Here is a 23,349-nt window from a genome sequence, read left to right as displayed (position 1 = left end):
TGAGAGGTACTGAAACTACTTTAAAGGCTGGGATAACATTTTCAACACTGTATTTTTGACCCTTAAATCTTTCATTCTCAATAATGTCAGCTATTTCTCTGAGGCCAAAATTTCCAGCCATGGCATAATGGAAGAATTTGTTTCTATTTAGAAAGTTTCAATTCAGAATGTACCAACCTTTAAAAGCAATTACAACCAGGGTATGATAATAAGCAGTGACAATTAGCCATAATAACAGGGTATGATAACACTCTCTATCATGTGTAGCTGTCTATGTGTTATCATTTAGAGAAAACAAGGAGTAAATATTTAGCTTTAGAGTATTATACAGTTTTAGCATTTAAGAAAACTATTGTCAGCTTTTCTGGGTGTGGCTAACAAACTAAACTGATAGAAGCAGTCAGCCAGTCTTAAAGCTGTATCTTCACTTAACAAACTAAAAAATTTATATTTTTTGCATATACTCCCAAAGTTAAAAGGTTTAGCAATAACCAATAAACTCATTTTATCAGTGAAAACGGCTGCCAGATGATCGAATCTGTTTTCTGTTTCAGCGACAAAATTGTGTCATGAATGGAAAATCAGAAAGTACTTGTGCCCTGGTTGTAACCCAAAAGAAAATCTACTTTGCACTTGGCTGTTTCTGTGTGTGTTAAATATTCATGACCAGGTTTACCCATTACAGAAATGCTCACTCATATCATTGCACCATGTAATGAATTGCTTCCCCTGTTGAAAGTAGTCATTATAACCTTGCATCTCATCCAATTGCGTATCAAATTTTCCCTCTTCCCCACTTCCATACCTCCATTTGTTTGTTGAGTGTTATTGAGAAATAAAAGTAAGGCTGATATCTTACTGGATTAATTACAACCTGCATTCTAAAGTTATATGTTCCTTTATTCATTGCACCTGTTAGGCCTTCTGAGGCCAAACAGGTATGTTGCAGATCACAGACTGCCAACTAAAACATAGTTTCAAAGGAGAACAGGTAGTTCCTTCCAAACACACCTCATGGCATTAATTATCTTGTCAACTCTCCCTATCCCTATCATATATTACGTACAAATTTGGACTTCATATTATTGGAACAGGAGGAAGAGGAGAAATCCCATTTAAGGTGGATTATCTTTCTTTACTCCATTCCCAAAGGTGACGTTCATGGTCAATCCAGTACTCAGTGGATGCTGCTAATCACCCTCTTGGGGACACAGAGGGAGCTGAAAAATGCTAATAATTTATGGTCTAAAGAAGAGGAAGCAATCTGTTTGTGTATGTTTTGCATAAAGGGTTTGACAGCTGGAGCTACGGGAAACTGAAGTTTGGGTTTTAACCCAGGTGTGGATTGTATCCGCTCACACAGGACACATATTATGGCACCCACATGGATTTCTGACACAGATTTAACTTAAATTCTGTGTAAAGAAAGCCATGAGTCACCTCTGCTGGTAATATACTTCTATCTTACCTTACCTTGCCGTTACCCTACAGTATTTGATTTGCACATAAAAGATTTGAATGGGTTGTGTCATTTTGAACAGAAGGTACATGACTTAGTCACTGATAAATGTGCAGATTTATAATGCCAATACCTTATGGAGAGAGATATTGAGTTTAATATACCTTTTTTCACAGAACACTAAATAACGTCAAATAACATTTTTGTTTGTGCTGTTTTGTAACTTCTCTGATTGTTGAAGGTAATATATTTTCTTTTAAGATTGAAAATGTATTTTACTCTTTTTTTTTTTTTTTTTATCAGTACAGATAGCTTTAATCAGACCCTTTGAGGTGTAATGACCACACGGACTCCAGGATTCTTTTAGGATCAGTAACTGCTGCTACTTTACTGATGACATAACTTCATTCTCTCTTAGTGAGGGCCTAACTTCATCTCTCATATTGAGGACATAGATTCATCATCCTTGTTGCATCCCCATCATGAGGACAGGCTCCCTTCTTATACTATTCCCCCACAGCAGTCCTTTTCCACTCACTATTCATTGGTACTCACTCACTATTCATTCACATTCAACTTTGCCCGGAACCAGTAGGTGCGCTCCTGCTTGTGGGATGCCCGCCATTGCAATCGCGAATAAATTACTACTTCACTGAGATCCTTGCCTGAGCCTAAGTTATTGGCTACAGAGTGTTTCTCACAATATGAGCCTCTTTCCAGCTCTGGTGCGCCTATTTCCAGCGACTTTCTATACAAGCGTCTTTCCAGCTCCAGTGTGCCTATTTCCAGCGGCTTTCTATACCAGCCTCTTTCCAGCTGCAGTGCGCCTATTTCCAGCGACTTTCTATATGAGCCTCTTTGGGCGGTTTGCTGAGTTTGGCTGAACCTATCTTCATGAGGCGATCAATGTCCCTGTTCCTGTCCTGGTCCCTGTTCTGCTAGCCTGTCCCTATTCATTCCTGTTTTGGTTTTGTCCCTGTTCTTTTAGCCTGTCCCTATTCCTGTTCTTCATGTCCCTGTTGTTTTCTTTATGTCCCTGTTTGGGCGCCATTTGTGGCATAATGACCACACAGACTCCAGGATTCTTTTAGGATCAGTAACTGCTGCTACCGCAAACCGCAAACACCAGCAACTTCTGTGCCTTAACGGCTGGAGAACAAGCAACCCGAGGCAATGCAAGTCTCCTGAATCACCCTTCTTTGTTCCCTCTAAACTCTTTATATTCCTGATGGCTTCATCGTTAAGAGTCTGATGTTATCACCAACCATGGGGCTTGTCGACCCCCATGGCCACACTCACACAACCCTTGATACATAATATCTTCAAATCTTGAGTGTCTGATTGTATAATATAAATAACCATCTATAAAAAGCAACTTTCTTTAATGTGAGGTTGTCTGTGTTCTCTGAAAAAAGGGTGTGCAATTACTGCTGAACCACTATGAATAGTTAATCTAATAGCATTAGCTGGAAAACGGATGGGCTTGGAAACCTTATGTATTTACAGCAATTTTTGAATACTGCATATTTTATTAATTTGAGACTGGGAAAATCGGTGATGTTATGTACATGTACATGTCTAACTGCTGCTGTGCCTGCATATGTGGTACAGACATTTATATGCTTTCAAAAAGTGTAAGGAAGAGAAGTTTTAGATAGCACAGGCTTTTCTGATACACTTCATAATTTTAAGGAAATGAGAGAAGCGTATAAAAATAAGCTCTAGTAACATGTATTAAAGATGTGGAGTCTAGATGGTTTAGGCTTTGTATTTTATAACATTTATTTTGGTATGGAAATCTCCTGAGATGCCTGGTAGAAAAAAAAAAAAAAAAAGTGCAGTGATCTGTCTCAGGCTTTCACTCTACCTATAATCTGTCTCATGACCCTGAAGAAACTTGCTACATTTCCTGTGATAATTATTTCATAGAATCATAAAATGGTTTGGATTGGAAGGGACCTTAAAGACCATCCAGTTCCAGCCACCCTGCCATGGGGCAGGGACACCTCACACTACATGAGGTTGCTCAAGATCCCATCCAACCTGGCCTTGAACACTTCCAGGGAGGGGGCATTCACAGCTTCTCTGGGCAACCAGTGTCTCACCACCCTCAGAATAAAGAATTTATTCCAAATATCTAATCTAAATCTACCTTCTTTTATTGAAAAACCATTACTCCTTGTCCTATCGCTACACTCCCTGACAAAGAGTCCCTTTCCAGCTTTCTTGTGTCAGATGCCCTTTAGGTACCGGAAGGCCACTATAAGGTCTTTCTGGAGCCTTCTCTTCTTTTGGCTGAACAACACCAATTTCCTCAGCCTGTCTTCATAGGAGAGGTGCTCCTGCCTGATCATCTTTGTGGCCCTCCTCTGGACTTGCTCCAACAGGTCCATGTCCTTGTTATGTTGGGGGTCCCAGAGCTGAATGAACTGCTCAAGGTTAGGTCTCATCAGCACAATCAAGAACAATCCTCTGCTGTCACTGTTAACCTTCTTCAGAATCTACTATGCAACATGGTTGTTTTTAACCTCACTAATCTAGTCAGAAAGACTTTGCTTAGCCTCATTCTTTTTCTATTAAGAAAAAAATATCCATTTGTGAACAAACATGGACCGATACAACCCTCAACCTCCTTTTGTCATGTGCATGTACCTGTATGAACAGCAGCTCCATCCCTTCTCATATCCACTGTCAGATGGAGATAGAGCACACACCAGATGGAGAAGCCTGAAGCATGGTTTGTTGCTAATTTTGTCCACCACAACAACATGTGTTACAGTATTACTCATGTATGTGTGGACAGATGTCTTGTTTTAAGATTCCTTTCTTTATGTTCACATTGAAGTTTATAGGAACCCAGTTCATTTTCATAATCAGACTGTGCATGTCTATGATTTTTTTTTTTTCTGATATGAGAGTTCAAGGAAGAATAAAATAAAATTAATTAATTAATTGTCAGAAATAGCAATGCCTTTTTTGGTTCAAATGGTGATCTGCTTCACGAATAAAATAGTTTTTGTTGTCTTTCTGCTTGAATGAAGAGTCTACAGTCTGAATAGCTGAATGGAGCCTTTTTTTTCCCCATAGAACAGCAATTCAGCTTCATCCATACATCTGGCAATGGGTAACTCCTCTAAATTACTGAACTCATAACAGTCTGAAGGCAAGAAAGAGACGATATACGAGAAGATATATTTATGTTCATATCTTATTTTTAGAAGCAGAACCAATTTTCTTGAGGCAGCTTTTCCAGTAGCAATGTTTTTATTCAATAATAGATAATTACTGAGAGTATGATTGTACTGTAATGAGTGTATATATCACAGAAATTCTGCTAGACTTATTTAAGATGTAGAAGTTAATAATACTTTATATATAGCCTTGTTCATTCACAGCTTTCAGAACATTGTGCTAAAAAAATTATCATCATTGATGTCAATGAATATCATCATCATTGACATCAGTCAACAAGGGAAGACCAGCTGATGTCATCTACCTGGATTTCTGTAAGGCTTTTGACATGGTCCCACATGACCTCCTACTCTCTAAATTGGAAATACATGAATTTGAAGGCTGAACCATCTGATGTATAAGGAATTGGCTCAATGGATGTACCCAGAGAGTAGTGGTCAATAGTTCCATGTCCAGGTGGAGGCCAGTGATGTGCGGTGTCCCTCAGAGGTCTGTCTTGGGATGGGTGCTTTTCAATATCTTCATCAATGACATAGATGCTGGGATTGAGTACATCCTCAGCAAGTTTGCAGACAACACCAGGCTGAGTGGTGCAGTTGATACCAAAGAAGGAAGAGATGCCATCCAGAAGGACCTGGACAGGCTGGAGAAGTGGGTCCATGTGAACTGAATGAGGTCCAGGAAGCCCAAGTGCAAGGTGCTGCACCTGGGTCAGGGCAATCCCAGACAGGAGTACTGATTGGGAGTAGAGCTCTTTGTGAGCAGCCCTACAGAGAAAGACTTGAGAGTTCTTATGGGCAAAAAGCTCAACACAAGCCAGCAGCGAGTGCTTGCAGCCCAGAAGGCCAACTGCATCCTGGGCTGCATCAAAAGAGGGGTGACCAGCAGGTGGAGGGAGGTGACTGTCCCCCTCTGCTCTGCGCTTGTGAGGCCCCACCTGGAGTGCTGAGTCCAGGCTTGGGGCCCCCAGCACAAGAAAGATATGGAGCTGTAAGAGATGGTCCAGAGGAGGGCCATGAACATAATCAGATGGCTGGAGCACCTCTCCTATGAAGAAAGGCTGAGAGAGGTGGGAATGCTCAGCTTGGAGAAGATGAGGCTACAGGAAGACCTCGTTGTGGCCTTTCAATGCTTAAAGGGGTCTTATACAATACATGGAAAGGAACTCTTTACTTGGGTAGATAATGATAGGACAAGGCGGAATGGTCTTAAACTAAAAGAGGTTAGATTTAGACTAGACATTAGGAAGAAACTCTTCACTTAGAGGGTGGTGCGGCACTGGAACATGTTGCTAGGAGAAGTTGTAGATGCGCCTTCCCTGGAGGTGTTCAAGGCCAGGCTGAATGGGGCCTACGCCAACCTGATTTAGTGGGTAGCATTCTTGCCTATAGCAGGGGGGTTGGAACTAGGTGGTCCTTAAGGTCTCTTCCAACCCAAGCCGTTCTATGATTCTATGAAATTATTATCACAGGAAATGTAGAAAGTCTTCTCAAGGTCATGAGAGAAATTATAGGTAGAGTGAAAGCCTGAGACAAATCACTTGTCTGGTGCCCCATTATAACTGCTTATGCTATTTCACTTAAAGGAGTTCATCTCGTCTGCAGATATCATGAGGCATTTGCAGATTCCTTAACTTACAAATACATCTAGAACTTTCACTTTACAAATCTACATAGCTCTTTTGACTGCTAGTATCATGTTTTACAAGAGGTAGGATGTCCATATGTTTTTGCCTTGTTGCTTACTCTTGTTAAAATACTGTCCTCGAATACAGTTACTGACTATTGTCTAGCAGTTTCATTTTTAAATGAATTTTCAAAAATGATACTGGTGTGAGAAGTTTAAATGGCTGGTAAATTGATGCATCATTTAACAGATTTTAACCTCAGCTGATGAAACATCAGTGTAATCATGCCCTAAGTCAAGACTGAGAATGAAACTCTGTAATTCATAGAAATATTACAGATACAGCAATTCAGTGTCTGTAAAAAATGAGTCAGAATCCTCAGATGTTTTTATGTTTTAGATGTGAGAACTGTGAAGAAAAAAAAAACACATATTCGAGAGCCTAGAGAAAAATCAGAATGATATATTTCACTCTCATGAAAGATTATTTTCATGCATGATAAGTTATTTAATAGTTCAAGGACCGACTGACACTGCAACATTTCCACAGTCCAACACAGAGACACTGTGCTTGTCAATGGGATCCCATTTTGAGTGTTACTAGGATCACAGCCCTTACTTATAATGGAATTGCAACTAAGAGTATCCTAATATGTGTTGTGTATACCCAAAAGAAATACCTGGATTATCAAAGTGCAAAAATCTAATGAAATATTAGTTACGCTGCTTGAAGCTGGGACAGAGAAGAGTCACCAAACATCAAGTCACAGTCATCTTCAGTGAGTGCTTTAGTATTGTGCTATATTATATAAAATTATTTTTAGGTTTTTCAATTAAAATATCTCATTTAAAACTAGAAATATAAATTAATATTGGTAATAAGATTTATAAATAATTTTATCACAAAAAGTTAACGTGGATGTTTGTTTATTATTGTTTAGAAAGGTGTTCTCAGTATATCTAGTTATGTAAACAACCCTGGATCACCTTACTCAATCATAAGAAGTTTCAATTAGTTTGTAGCTGTTTGTTTTTATGTGTGTTTGTCTGTTTTTATTCACCTATACTGAATGTCTTGCAAAAACAAAGTCTAGGTAACATAGGCCGTAAAACAGAAATGTACAGACACTCCTGCGTACTTGATGGTACAGTATAAACGAAAAAGACTTTCTAATAATAAAGTAATAATAATAATACAAATAACAGCCCTGTTATTACTTCCTGCTTTGAAGGAACTGCCTAAACTCTCTCTGATAGAAAGAAAAAAAATGTAGAAAACATGAACAGCTCCCATAGTTTTAATATTTGCTGGTCCAAGTGTCTCTGTTAATTTCTGCTAATACGTCACTTGGAGACGAATTGGACTTTGACACAAGTTTGGACAACAGGAACAAGCTCTGTAACCTGCTGAAGAGGATGGGTTCTTGTTACTGCCTCAGTGCCATTCTCATTAATTGGCTGGGAGTTTTTGCCATTACTTCACATAACTGACTCTCTGCTGATGTTTTCAGGTTAGGTTGAGTGATGTAAGGAGTTTTTAATCACTGAAAGCAGTTCTTTTGCAACCTGGTATCCACTCAAGACAATAGAGGTGCAAAAGCCTGTGTCTCTTCATGTCAGGGAGGCAGAATATTTTAAATGAAAAAAATACTAAAAGATTGAGCCTCCTGGTGTGGAGTCACTCTCCAGCATTTCACCCACCCAGCAGCATTTCCAGAAGTGAAACATTCGTGCACGAACCATTGAAGTTTCTCTATCTGCTCAAACTTCCATCCCAACCTCTATGTTTTTGTTTTGTTTTGTCATAATTTTTATTTTTTCTTTTGTTGACATTACCATGTTGACATTTTGAAGTTACATTTGAATTTTTGTCATAAGCAAAAACTAAATTCATCTCATTGAATTCAATGTGGTTTCTGCTTGTCTGAAACTCATTTGTAAAGAGATAATATAGTGAGTCTCTTTCAATGAAATCCCTTCATGAAGATTTACACTTTACACAGCACTGTATTTTTGTCCTGTGAACTTCATGGTTTTTGTACTGGGTCTGGCTGTGTTTCAGTTAACTTTCCCCATAGCAGACAATATAGAGCTGCACTTTTCACTTGTAGGTGGAAGAGCATTGGTATGACACCAATGCTTTGCCTGTTGCTGGGGAGTGCTGGCACAGCATCAAGGCTGTCACTCCAGCTCCCCTCCACCCCTGAAGCCAGTAGGCTGGGGGTGGGCAGGATTTGGGGAGGGGACACAGACTGGACAGCTGACCTAAACTGACCAAAAGGAAATTCCACTCAGTATGACCTCATGCTCAGCAATAAAAGCTGGTGGGGAAGGAGAGGGGGGCATTCTAGTCAGGAGGGTGTCTGTCTTCCTGAGCAACCACTAACTATGTCTATTGAGGCCCTACTTCCCAAGAAGTGGCTGAAGATCACTTGCTAAGTTGAGAACAAATTTTCCTCCTCCCTTTTTTTTTTTTTTTTCCTCCATTCATTAAACTGCTCCTCATTTCAACTCATGATAATTTTTTTCATTGTATTTTCTCCCAATGTCCTTCTGAGGAAGAGGAGTGAGAAAGCAGCATGGTGGTGCTTAGCTGCCCATAGGTTGTTAAACCACCACAGTGGTTCTGCTCTTTTTTCTTCTACCACTAATTTTTATGATCTATAAAAGAGGTTGGTTAATGTACATATCACACTATTAGCAAAGATATTGTGTATTACATATGTCAAAATCTGAAATGTTCAGCAAGTACATATAAAATTATGATTTTCTTTATACATGGAATGATTCTTAAAGGTTGGAGAATTTTGGTAAATCAATTTGCTAATTTCATAAATCTATCAGTTGATTTTACTTTTATAAAATTCTTTAATTACTTATGATACCAGAATAGCTCTGTTTCACATAAGCTGTCTTTCCAATAATAAGTAGATTCAAAAGTACAGAAATATCAGGAAAGAAATTTCACCTCAGATTTAGACTATGGTTAACTGGATCTTCTTTCATCATTACAAGAAAGTTTTTCCTCTTTGCTTTGTTAGAATAACCTATGAATATATAAATCATTTCTTCTTCTAACATAAAATGTCAATAAATGGATTCAATTCTCTATGGAAAATTAAGTTAGTTTTGTAGAAAGTTTTCCTTTCTGGTTGTGCTTATTGGGAAATTTTAATTTATTGTTCTACCAGCAAAACAGTTGACTATACAATACCTATTAAAACAGACATTTCATAGCATTTAGGGATAAATCACGTATGTTTCCAGGAAGTTCAACGTGAAGAGTTTCCAAGACTCCCTCAAACTTCTGCAGTCATATAACTGCTATCCCAATAGTTTATTTTCTCTTAGTCCTGAAATTTCTGGATGTAGAGGGTGAGTGCTGCAACATGAACTTTGATAGATACTGACGGAGATGGTGTGAAATACCATCAGTAAAAGCTCCTTCAGAAATTACCAAATTTAGATTGTGCTTTTGACAGGGCTGGGAGTCAAGTTGCTCAGTTACTGGGAGTTTCCTGTCACTTCACATCAGCCAGCTGTATGTTAGCTCTGCCTAAACCAAAAGACAAGAGTTCTCCATATGTCTGTGAACAGCTGCAGCTAATCTTTCAAGTCAATTACAGATGTTTTATCACAGACTAGAAATCAAGGACATAGGTACCTCTTGCTTTTACCTGCTAGTAATAATTTTATCATCTACACGTTGGAACAGTTGTGATTCGCAGATGGTATTCAGCAAAGGGTATTGTTACAATAGAGCAAATCACCATACAAAAGTAAGGATACTGCTTCTTGAAAACAGAAAGAGGCCAAACATCAGCTTTAATTGTCTCTATTAGCCATTTTTGTATATGATGATTGCTCACGTTTTGCACCAGTTCTTGATCTTAGTGCTGGCTGTTGTTGTTGCTGTTATTATTATTCTTATTACTCCTACTCCTAATTTTAGAATTACACTTGTAACAAACTCTGGTTCTAAGTTGTCTGGGTTTGTGGACTGAAAGAAGGGTTTTATCACTTTTCTCAAGCCTATCTTTAAATGAGTCTTGTGGCTTTAAAACTATGAGACCAAAAGCTGCAAAATCAGCTAATTTCTTTGTGTTCTGCCACATCTCTGGACATATTTCTTCACTTCTTTGAGCTTTGTGTTCTCTTGGAAAGATAGCAGTGGCAATCCTTATGTGGAGATATCTGAAGTATATGTATGTCCTTGACAATACATATAGCAAGACAAACACAGAAAGAATCAAACTGAGGAAACACCATGCTTAGGAGAAGCTGTAGCAATGCTGTCTCAGCCTCCTGCCCCACGAGGTCCTTCCCCTGCTGCAAGAAGAATCAAAGGGCAAGTATTAATAAGATTGCACACACAAACTGAAAGGGCTGTTGGAGTAGATTTTAACAAAGCAGTAGCCCAACCAGGATTCTAAGTCTTTGTTGCCAAAGAAGGGAGAAGAATGGCAGTCCCTTAAAGATACAGTTCATATAGTTTTAGCTAAACTGTAATTGACATGTGGAAGAGTTATATTCAATTATTTTAAATTGCATTTTTTTCTGTAACAGTAAGTAGTTGAGTAGATGAGTTAATTAATCATACAGTAGAAAAACTATACCCAATCCTGCTGGTTAGTGTTATCTTACAGTTTTCTAAGCTGAATTTTTTTCCAGCTTTTATTGTTGCAACTCAGGGGATATTCTTCACCCCCGTGCTTTCATCTTCTTATGCTCATTTCCGTCCTTTTTTGCCTGTATGCAGAAAATGCAATTAATATATTTCTACACATTTGTATTTTAAAGCCAAGACCTTACTGACAACTACCTTCCAAATGACATCTAGCAAGTCTTTAAATTCCCAATAACCTAGGAAGAGATAATGTTCCATGGCTCATTCATTAAGAAAATTTAAACTTTATGTAAAATTAGAATTAAGAATTTGCAAAGAGTAAATTATTCTACTAATGTATTATTGCATTCCTTATTTTTAGAATTAATGAATGAAATAGCTGGCAGTATTAAACAAAAAAATTCTCTGCCAGAATTTTCTATTATTTTATTAGTGATATGATTTAATTAAATCTCTGGTTTAATATAAAATCAAACTGAAAAATAACCATGAAAGAAGACTAAGCACTCTCTATTAATAGATATCTTCAATTTGGGGAGAGCTTCCTTCAGTGAGTGTAACTCAGTCAATATTTGAAACATAATCAATACTACTCCCAAAACAAATCATGCAATTTACAGCGATCAAGACTAACCTGTCTTATGCAAAAAGGTGGGGATCACCTCAACACATAGTAATAGTAACAGCAATAGTAACAGTAACAGCTTTTTCTTTAATCTTTTTACAGCATAGGATTTAATATAATAAAATGTCTTAAATACCTGCTATTAAACACAGATTCTCTGTTGGTGGGTTTTGTTTTTCAAGATGGACTGTTTTTGTTTTTCAAGATGTTCTTCAGGATGGACTGAATGTCTTATCACAAGTGTTGATTTGCTCTTACATAGTGTATGTCTATACAAGAGTGTAGGTGTGCATTGCCTTAGTTTTTCATTTGGATAGCGAAGATGTCCACTGTCAATAAAGTCTTTGGTAATTATTAAAGCAGCACAGTATCCAGTGTCACTACACCAACTTGCTGCTGGTATTAGGTACAATCTGTCAACCAACCTAACGTGAACAGAAATTATTTACACATAAGAGAAATGGCTGCAATCCAGTCTTTTCAATATGCACATTTTCCCTAAGCAAAGCTAGTTAGAGCACGAGTATCCTTCTAGCTTAAATAGAAGTCCATTTTTTGCAGTAATTAGTTGGGTAGCTGGTGAATATGAAAGAACTTTTGCCTTCAGATTGAAGTAACTAAAGAGTTTGTACATACTGCTGTTTTAAGTTCTTTTCACTGAAATCTTACGCCTAGTTATACTGAGTTAATGTCCTTTCCAGTTTTGCTGAAACTCAGTGGTTTCAAACTGAGTATTTCATTACCCATGTAATGTTGCTGGCATCCTGAAAAGAAGAAAATCTTGCAAAAGTAAATTATTCTCAAAATCAGAACATAAAGTGGGAAGCAAATATGGGGGAAAAAAAGAACAGTGAATCTTCTCTTTGCAATACATACATGGTGAATGCTGTGAGTGACTGAATTAGCCTGTTGAGAATAAAAAATGCTATGCAATATTAAAAACTAAAGCAATTTGGTTTGATTCACTGCTAAGAACACTCAGCAGCACACAGATAAAAACAAAAATATGAATATAAATATAAATATAGCCATGGTTTCCTTAGAATAAAAAGTTGGAGGTTTTTTCATTTAGAAATTTATTAGAATATCACTTTTTGTTGTTGTTGTTGTTCTGCTTACAGTTTTGTTTTTTATTTTGATTTCAATCTTGCACGGAATTTAAGGCCTGCTGTGAAGGCTTTCAGTTTAAGGCCTGCTGTGAAGGATTTCAGTCACAGAGTGACAGCCTTAAAGAAATCTGGACTTTCTGTCATTTCAATAAATGCTTTTCCTTAAATTAAAAATTCAGTATCAACAGACATCAACTTTTTTTTTTTTTTTTGTATTATGATAAAAAATATTATCTTTCTTTTGTAGTTTGAGAAGATATGGCTTGTGACTTCTGTCAGATGTCTGGGAATGTAAAATGATTATAAAATGCATTTGGTACTTCAGAAGAAGTGAAAAATATTCATCAGGAGATAAATATCACATGCTCACTTTTAGTTTTTCTTCTTAGTGTTTCTATACAAAGTAGATTTTCCTCTCAAAAGAAGCTAACATATCGTAATAAAGTCACTTCTCTTCATGTGTTGCTCCAGTACACTATATATAAGAGATTAAACTGAATAATTGCCAATAACTTGGCAGTGACAGGTTTAAAATTTCTTAGTTATCTTGATTCTTTATATGTATATATATAATACGATTCTTTTCAAATGCTTCACATTTCTTCATGGAAAATAAAAATGATTAAGAAATTTGATTCTTGAAAGGTATAGATGGCTATAAAATATTAAGTTTGAAGAGATTTTTGAATGCTCAACATATCTTCAGATAATCATATAAAAATAAATGTTAATCTCCTGACTCATGCTAAATATTGTTTGCCTCTGTAATTGTTTTTACTTTTTTTTTGAACTCAAAGGAGACATTCATAAGGGAGGACCTGCCTAAACTGAAAAGGCAAAAGGAAAACTAAAAAGCTGTCTCCTGATTTACTGTATTAACTGTTCATTTTTAGTACAAGTTCTTGCTATCCAACTTGCCAAAAACTGTCAGAAAACTATGAAAAATTGTATAAATATAAAGAAGTATATAATCACTTTTTATCTGCTGCAATGTAGAGTTCTTTGAGTGGAATTAAAGAGCATGTGGTAACAGATCCAGAAAATGACTACATGTTGCATGTAAGATAAGAGGTATAACAGGAACAGACTCCAATGAGATATGTGCATATCATGATGTTGATTTTCAATCAATGTTTATTTGCTGTTTTAAAATATGATTGCTACTTGTATGAAGATTCTCACTTTTATATGTAATCTGAATATGTTTTCTTTCTTTATGATGGAAATAAAATTTAATTTTGTTTAAGTTAGCATTAGCATCATACTGGGTGGGTAAAACAGGCTCATTAACAACTTCATTAAGTTGAACAAGGTACTGATTTCCTAATTAAGTTACATATTTCTGCTCTGCCTTGCCCTTAAATGTTTAGTTTCCTGAACAGTTCCAAAGGGAACACTTCTTCTTTTCTTTCCCTGAAATAATCTAGTATCAATGACAAACTTTTCATGAGGGCAGAAGACGATTTGATTTTCACATTCATACTTGATCTGACATACCTGACTGTCTTAGCTTCCTGACTTAATCTACTCAACTAGGTGAGAAAATAGGGGTATGAACCTTTTTTGTTGTTGTTGTTGGTTGCAGGGAGTATAAGCACTTCGTAATGCCATTTTTACATAGTCAGCAATCCAAAGAGAAATTATTGCTTACATTTAAATAGGAAAGTTGAGGACTACTTGGTTGTATCAGAAAATAGGATGAATAAGTTGTAAGCCTTAATTCATGCTTTGTTTTGCATTTATATATATATATATGTATATTAGTTTGTGTTTAAATTATAGTTTCTCAAAGTTTAAAGAGCTATTAGTATTTTGTTTGTTTGTTATAGAAAGATATAGAAGACATGAAAATATCAGTTCTCTGGTACTGTATATTATCGAAGACATGACACGTATTTTGATCTTACATTGCAATCCATGCAGTGACAGCTCTTCTATACCAAACAGCACTATGACTTGAAAAAAAACACTCATTTTAAAGAAACAACTTGTCAGAAGTATATGTGATAAATGAAACAAAACACATTTCATTTTCTCAGCTTGCTGCACTTCTCTATAGCATTACAGCCCTTGTTAGGTAGTATCTTCTGCCAAATACCTAAGTTTTAGCATTTTAGCTGTTCTTATTGATTTCAGTTCTTTAGGGCCTTATGGGGGCTTATGAAAAAAAAAGAAAAAAAGATGGAGAACAACTTTTTACTTGGGCAGATAATGACAGGACAAGGGGGGATGGTTTTAAAATAAAAGAGGGGAGATTTAGATTAGAGATTAGGAGGAAATTCTTTATTGAGAGGGTGGTGAGACACTGGAACAGGCTGCTCAGAGAAGCTGTGGATGCCCCATCCCTGGAGGTGTTCAAGGGCAGGCTGGATGGAGCTTTGAGCAACCTGGTCTGGGTTGCTGGGTGGCATCCCTGCCTATGGCAGGGGGGTTGGAACTAGATTATATTTAAGGTCCCTTCCAACTTAACCCATTCTATGATTCTATGATGATTCTATGAAACTGCAATTCTCTCCCAAGAGCTTATTTAGAAAATCAGGCAGGATATGCATGAATCAGCCTCAGAATCTGTTGCTTTCCTCTTCAAAGGATGTCCCTAACCACCATCAATACAGTGTTAATTGTACAAAAAGAACTTCTTCACAGAGATGCGGATATTTCCTACAACTGTTGATTGCTACTGCCCAGCAAAGGCTGCCTGGGATCCTCACTAGGGTAATGGCACCAAGGCTCAGCCAAATTATTACAATCAGCTATCTTCTGTTTGTGCTGCCAAAAAAAATAAATAGTAATTTATACTTCTATGTATAGCCCACTTACAACCTCTCTACATACGTCTGACAATGTTCAAATGTACTTTCACTTTTGTAACACATTATCCTATTCGAATATGATATATTTGGAGCATATATTTTACCTCTTTGCACAAAAGTAAATCAGCATTGTACCACGCAGTGCAAACTTATATAGAATGAGCCTACTGTCAGCTGCCTACAATAAACATCCAAACCATATACTGCTAACCATTTAGCCTTTGAGTGGTTATTGTGTGTCTACACTCCTTTTCACTTCCAACCTATTGTTACCATATAACCATATATTTACCATTTAAGACCAATGTGCATCAGAAGCCATCAGTGTTACTGGCAAGCTCATGTATTTTCTTGAATCAACTATTTTTAAATTACTGTATTTATCTTAAATCTCTTTGGCTTGTCGGTAAATTTGTTGTTAGTTGTTCTTCAACTCTGTTAGACCACAGCATGAGAAGCACAGTATGTTACGTGCTATTCACAAAGGGTAGTTCCTGCAAAACACGTTTTATGACTGTAATTATATTTCCTACACTGTGGGTACCTTGATGATTTCTCACTTCGCTGCAGATTATTTAAAATAATAAAACCTCTCTGTGGATTATTTTCTTCAGTTTTACTATTTTTCATGGAACTAGTATACCTTTCATTCATTCATTTTGATAATGAAAAATTGTTTGAATTTATTTGTATATTTATAAAAAAAAAAAAAAACATTAATTTGGTGCTCCTACCTAGATATATCCATAAGAATGATTTCTGAAACGTAAAAACAATCAGCTGATGCGATCTACTCTCACAAAATTAATTGCACCTTTCTCAGCCCAGGTCAATTTTTTGAATGAAGGTAATTTAACAAGAGAGCTGACGGAAACAAGAAAAGTGTTATGCACAAAACATGATTGTGCAATTTTGTATGCAAATCAAAATTGTTAATTTATGTACTGAAATGATGGAAAAAATTGTGACACATATGATGTTTTATTTTAGCAGTCTCCATTCTGTTCCTGTACAAGTTCTGCAGTTCCATTACCAAATTTCTCCACTGGAGAATCAAAAAGGAAAAGCGTGTTAATTTCCTCCAAAACGCCACCCTCATACACTAACGATAACACCAAAAGACAACCACAACAGCAACCCAACAAACTATCTCTTCACACAATTGCGTTCACATACCTTTTGATCAACGATATGTTTATCATTAAAAACATCCTGACTGAAGTTGGGAACAAACATAACAAAAGTGCTCCAGATCTTAGAAGTTTTGGTTTGTTTCTTGCTGTGTAGACACCATAATAATAGGTGATATAATAGAAAGAAATGAAGAGTATATGAAGGAGCAATTCAAGTAACACAGATGCATTTAAGAAGCCTGGAACTTACCCTTCACACCTGATGTCTGTATTGGGTTTATGTGGCAAGGTTTTGGTAGCAGAGGGGCTGCAGGGGTGGCCTCCTTCCTGAGAAGAGACCGAGAAGAGACCAGCAGCTGACCCCTGTTAGCTAAGGGCTAGTTTCAGCTGGCTTCAAAAAGGACCCACCATTGACCAGAGCTGAGCTAATAAGTGATGTTACTTGTGCCTCTGGGACAGCAGAGTTAAGAAAGGGGGAAAGAAAAACTGCTGCAGAAAAGCAGCTGGGGGAGAGGGGTGAGAGCCAGCCCTGCAGCCCCCAAGGGCAGTGCAGCAGGAGGGCAGGAGGTGCTCCAGGCACACAGCAGCAGTTCCCCTGCGGCCTGTGGAGAGGCCCCTGGTGCAGCAGGCTGTCCCCCTGCAGCCCATGGGTCCCACACAGAGCAGATCTCCACGCTGCAGCCCGTGGAGGAGCCCCCGGTGGAGCAGGTGGATGTGGCCTGGAGGAGGCTGCGGCCCATGGAGAGCCCCCGCAGGAGCAGGCCCCGGGCCGGAGCTGCAGCCCGTGGAGAGGAGCCCACGCAGGAGCAGGGGGTCTGGGGGGTGCTGCCGCCCGTGGGGGACCCGTGTGGGAGCAGTTTGCTCCTGGGGGATGGATGGACCCCGTGGTACGGAGCCATGTGGGAGCAGTTCTTGAAGATCTGCTGCCTGTGGGCAGCCCCCGCAGGCTCAGTTTGGGAAGGATGGCATCCCGTGGGAGGGACCCCACATGGAGCAGGGGCACAGTGTGACTGAGAAGGAGCGGTGGAGACGAAACATCCGGAGCCCCCATTCCCCGTTCCCCTGCACTGCACAGGGGGATGATATAGAAGAGGATGCATGGGGGGGGGGGGGGGGGGGGGTTAGTTTGCTTTCAGTTTCTCACTGCTCTAGCTTGTTAGTAATATGTTATAAATTTTATTAATCTTCCTATGCTGAGTTTGTTTTGTTTATGACAATAATTGTTGAGTGATCTTCCTGTCCTTATCTCAACCCTTGAGGCCCTTTCTACCGTATTTTCTCCCCCTTTCCCTTTGAGGAGGTGGAGTGAGAGAGCAGCTGTAGTGTAGTTCAGCTGCCCAGCAGTGTAAAACCACCACAATATCCTACAGTATACTAGTAAACTGACCAACTGTTTTGCATTTGCTTTTTCATCAGACTGTGATTGCTACATAACCTTTCCTAAAAAGACATGTAGTAGCTTTAATTTAGGTAAGAGAAAACTAAAACCAGAAGGCCACAAAGTGATGACCCAATTATTTGTTTCCTGAAATATTTCATTGGAAGAACTTTGGGAACTTGAAAGGAGGGGATGTGGGACTGTGTTTGTTTCTCTTTTAATCAGATGCAGGCCTTTCTGGCCCAATTTCTGTGAAACAAGGGAGATGTTTAGGACTCAATTCATCAGAGTTGGTTATTCCTATGTGCACTCCCAGTGTGTATTCTGGGCTAATTTTCTTTAAAAGTAGTGGTCTGAATCACAACTGAGCACTGTATCTGCTGCTGTAATTGCCTTTGAACTGTAGCATCATTCTCTGCAGGGAAAGGAAGCTTTGTGCTTGTTGCAGCACTATTCACTGATTCTAGATTAAAATTACAATTGTATGTTTTCGTTTCAAATGAAGTATTCCGAGCTGTTATTTACAATCCAAGGGTGAGCACAAGTAGATTTTCTGGTAGGTCATGTGTATAGAGTAGAGTCGAGTAGAGTCAAGATGAATAGAATAGAATAGAATAGAATATCAGAAGGGATTTTCAAAGATCATCTAGTCTAATCACCTGACAACTTCAGGGCTAACTAACAGTTAACACACATTATTGAGGGATTTATCCAAATGCCTCTTGAACACTGACAGGCTTGTGGCATCAAACACCTCTCTACAAAGCCTGTTCCAGTGTCTGACCATTTTCATGGCAGTGAAATTTTCCCTAAAGCACAGCCTGAAACTCCCTTGGTGCAGTTTTGCACCATTTCTGTGTCCTGTCATTGGTTACCAGTGAGAAGAGACCAGCACTTCCCTCTGCAGTTCCCCTCCTCAGGAATTTGCAAAGAGCAATGAGGTTGCCTCTTGGCCTCCTTTTCTCCAGAGCAGACAACCCAAGTGTCCTCAGCCTCTCCTCACAGGAGAGGCTTCCATTTTCCCAGTTTTGTTGTCTTCCCTCAGAGGGTAACAGTGTTAGCTCTTGCATAAACCTTTTGGGAGCTCAAGTTCAGTTCATTTTTTTGGACAGGGAATATGAACTGCCAGGACACGTTACTCTGTAGGCTAAAGAATATCTTATCATGGGTAATCATAGAATCATTAAGGTTGGAAAAGACCACCAAGATCATCTAGCCCAATTGATGAAGTGAGGGTGTTTTGTGACATAAGCTACCAGATTTATTTTTCCACTCAGGGAAAGATACGGACCATCTCCTCTCTGTCACAGTTAGTTTTGCATGGTCATTCATGGGTGAAGCAATATACACTGTTGTCTTGTAAGCAACATCTCAAGCTAGCAGTAGTTAAAGCTGCAGACAGATCTGCAAGCATGAATAACAGTGGTGCCTTGTCTCTGCCTGATTTCTTGTACCTACCACTAATGTTTCTGCCAAAGGAAGCCTAATTAAACAAAACAGAAATGCATCAAAAAGGATGGTTGAATTTTCAAAATCGAATCCTTTTTTTTTTTTTTCCCCTTTGTTTTTGTTATTCTTTGCTTAAAGTGTGCAGGGGAGTGTGTGTGGGGGGAAAGCTTAGTTTCATGTTAATCCTCTTATTGACTAATCAATTTAGATACATCATTATTTCTTTTGGGAATATATTCATAGTAATGTCAGGTGACTTGCCTGCTGTCCTGATAATTCAAACACATCTTCTAAGACAAGTTTTGAGCAGCATCTTGTTTTCAATCTATATAGCACTTAGAGTTCAGGTAAATTTTAGTATATATTTCTAATATTTTGCTTTTAGAAACTAGCATATTTTAGTACTGGAAGCCAAAGAAAAATTTAAAAGGATGAAGTATGTCTCTGGATTCTTTTCCTTTCTTTACTTCTTCACTTCTTCTATTTTATTTTTTATTTTTTAAGTCAGAGGCAAAACCAGAAAAAAAATCTTCTATTCAGTTCAATCAGAATAACTTTTTTCTTTCTCCAGTCATTCCAGTTTAACACATAAGTTGGAATATTGGTTATTTTCATGGCCTCATTCACACAGCTCTAACCTGCTTTCCCTTTAACCCTAAAACTACATCATGTCAGACACATTCTGAATCTAGAATTACCACTTAGAGTGATTTTCACAGGAAGCACTTAATATATAAATATATAAATACATACATATATAAAATATATATTATAATTTTAATATACATATTTGTCTATAATATAAACAATATAAGATCATATATTTATAATAAACATAAATATATATTTATAATATATATTTTATAATTTATAATTTTATATATACTATATATTATATAGTATATATATTTATATACAGGAAGGATTTAATATATAAATATATATATACTTAACATACATATGTATAAAGATTTTATCGAATAACGAGATTTTGCTTCATCCTTTTGAAATCAATTCCACCAAACTACTTTGCAAGAATGTAACATTATGCCCATTCTGATTAAGTGATGCATGGGATGACGCTTTAGAGTAGAACAATAAAATCTCCTTTGTTATTATAATTATTGTAGTCCCAGGGTAGAACTCTGCACTTAATCTTTCACTCATTCAAAACATAAATTGCACTTTCTTCTTTACATCTGATATAACTTTCTGCAAATCTTTCATTTTGTGCATTAACTTGTGAAATAATACATTAAATTAAATTATTTTTGCTTGATTCTTCTTGGCAGAAAACCTGCCAGCATTTTCTTTCTCCTCCTTTCCTCTTGCCCTTCCTCTTGCCCTTGCCCTTGCCCTTCCCCAGATCAGTTCAGCTGTCATCTACAGACAGCAAAAAATTCTACCAGTAAATGAATTGTACATTAATTATATACTAATACAATAATGTCAATTTTAAGCTACCTTGTAATTCTGATATATGGTTTATGATATGTAATACATCCATGAGAGTTTTTCATTTACATTTTCAAGAAAGGAGAAGAGGAAAGGGAACGGGAAAGGGAAAGGGAAAGGGACAGGGGAAGGGACAGGGGAAGGGACAGGGAAAAGACGGGAGGGGTGGGGAGGCAAAGATGAAGGGAAACCCAGATCACTAAAATACATATTGTTTGGCTGTATAGGTTTCTCAAAAAATTCAAAGGTCTAAGCTGAAGTTGCAGGCAGGTTACATTGTTCTCATTCCCAATACAGCCATAAGATGTTTTGTAACATTAAACTTCTGCACTGAATGGATGAGGACTCTTCTGGGTGAATGTGATATGTAACCAGTAGTTAATTCTCTTGTCCCAGATGTACTCTGTGTGCTTGTCAGCGGCATACATTATGCCTTTGATTTGTGAAAGGTTTAAATGCAAGTGCATAAGACCACTGTGTTGAAAAGGCTGACATTTCTGCTTTTTTCCTCTTCCCGTTCCTAAGGTTGGAGGAATTTTTATAAAATTAGAAGAAACAAGAGGAACCTCTTACTGGAAACTGGTCCTGGTGGGCAGTGAATCATCCACCTTCAGACAATACTGAAGCAACAGAGAATGGATGACTTATTGGTAATGCACTGGAACAGTATTTAGGAATTCTGAGTGCAATTTCATTCTCTGTTTATTTCTATTCCCTCTGGCAAGTAATACTTCTCTGTTTTATCTTCCCTTTTGTAAAATGGCAATAATATTGCTTTATGTAGTTTGATACAGAGGAAGATCATAATTGTATGGGAGTCAAGTATTTGCAGTGATTAGGTAAGAGATTTTTACCTGATAGAAGGACAAGAGGTAGCTCCAGAAAGCTCTTTTCCAGAAAAGAGGAGAGAAATACAGGTGTATGAAGCATCTAAAACAGGAAAAAAATATGCACATATATATTTAAATTATATTTTTTTTTCTTGAAAAGGGATGCATACATTTATATTCCACATTTTTCTTTCTCCCTCCCTCCCTTACAGCTTTTATTTTCTCACCCATCACATCTACTGTTTTCTCTAATCATGTTTCCTTTTCAGTGCCTACATCCTTTACTCAGTTGACTTCATGCCTTCAGTTATCAACTCTCAACTCTACATTTGTTTTATTTCTTCTCTACATGCCCTCTCTCTTTTGTTATACCACTCTCTAATCTTCACAGCTGGCTCCATGCCTGTGTTTGCTGATCCTGCTGCTGTTTGTATATTGCAGCATGTCTCCCTGAATTTGAATTACCAGGAATGTTCCAAGGCTGCTGCTTCCATGTGGCGTTCAGCCTTATCTCTGCATACCTGGAAAAGTTACCCTGAGGAAGATATATGTAATTTTTCCCGTGTGGACATTGATCTCACTTGTAGTTTGTCAGAACAATAACATCCTTCTTAATGCATGCGTATCTCTAAACTAACATTTTGCAATTTAGAGTACTTTGTAGATAAGTAAAACAAATAATAATAATAATAATTAAAAAAGTAAAATACAGACAGATATGTTTTCTTTTTTAATACTTCAAAAGCTGCAAACCAAGATAAGTTCACAGAATCATAGAACAGTTTAGGTTGCAAGGGATGTTAGAGATCATCTAGTTTCAACCCCCTGCCACGGACAGGGACACCTTCCATTACATCAGGTTGCCCAAAGCCCCATCCAGCTTGGCCTTGAACACTTCCAGAGATGGGGCATCCACAGCTTCTCTGGGCAACCTGTTCTAGTGCCTTACCGCCCTCACAGTAAAAAATTTCTTCCTTATATTGTGGTTTTGTGTGGAAACCAGGATATATGTCTATTCTAAATCTACCATCTTCTAGGTTAAAACCATCATTACCCCTTGTCCTATCACTACAATCCCTGATAAAGAGTCCCTCTCCTGCTTTCAGGTAGGCCCCCTTTAGGTACTGGAAGACTGCTAGAATGTCTCCATGGGTCTTTTGCTTTTCCAGGCTGAACAACTCCCTCAGTGTTTCTTCACAGGAGTGGTGCTCCAGCCCTTTGATCATCCTTGTGCTCCTCCTCTGGACTTGCTCTAATAGGTCCCTGTCGTTGTTATGCTGGGGGCCCCAGAGCTGAACTCAGCACTTCAGGTGGGGTCTCACAAGAGCAGAGTAGAGCGGAAGAATCACCTCCCTCGACCTGTTGGGCATGCTTCTTTTGATGTGGCCCAGGATATGGTTGGCTTTCTGGTCTGCAAATGCACATTGCCAGCTTATGTTGAGCTTCTCATCAGTCAAAACCCCCAAAGAAGGCCCCCTTTAGGTACTGGAAGACTGCTAGAATGTCTCCATGGGGCTTTTGCTTCTCCAGGCTGAACAACTCCCTCAGCATTTCTTCATAGGAGAGGTGCTCCAGCCCTTTGATCATCTTTGTGGCCCTCCTCTGGACTTGAGTCTTGTGCAGATGGGGCTGTGTCTGTCTTGACGTATTTCA

This window comes from Anser anser, assembly GCF_964211835.1.
Source record: "Anser anser genome assembly, chromosome: Z".
Lineage (NCBI taxonomy): Eukaryota > Metazoa > Chordata > Aves > Anseriformes > Anatidae > Anser > Anser anser.
Note: the sequence above shows the minus strand (reverse complement) of the source record.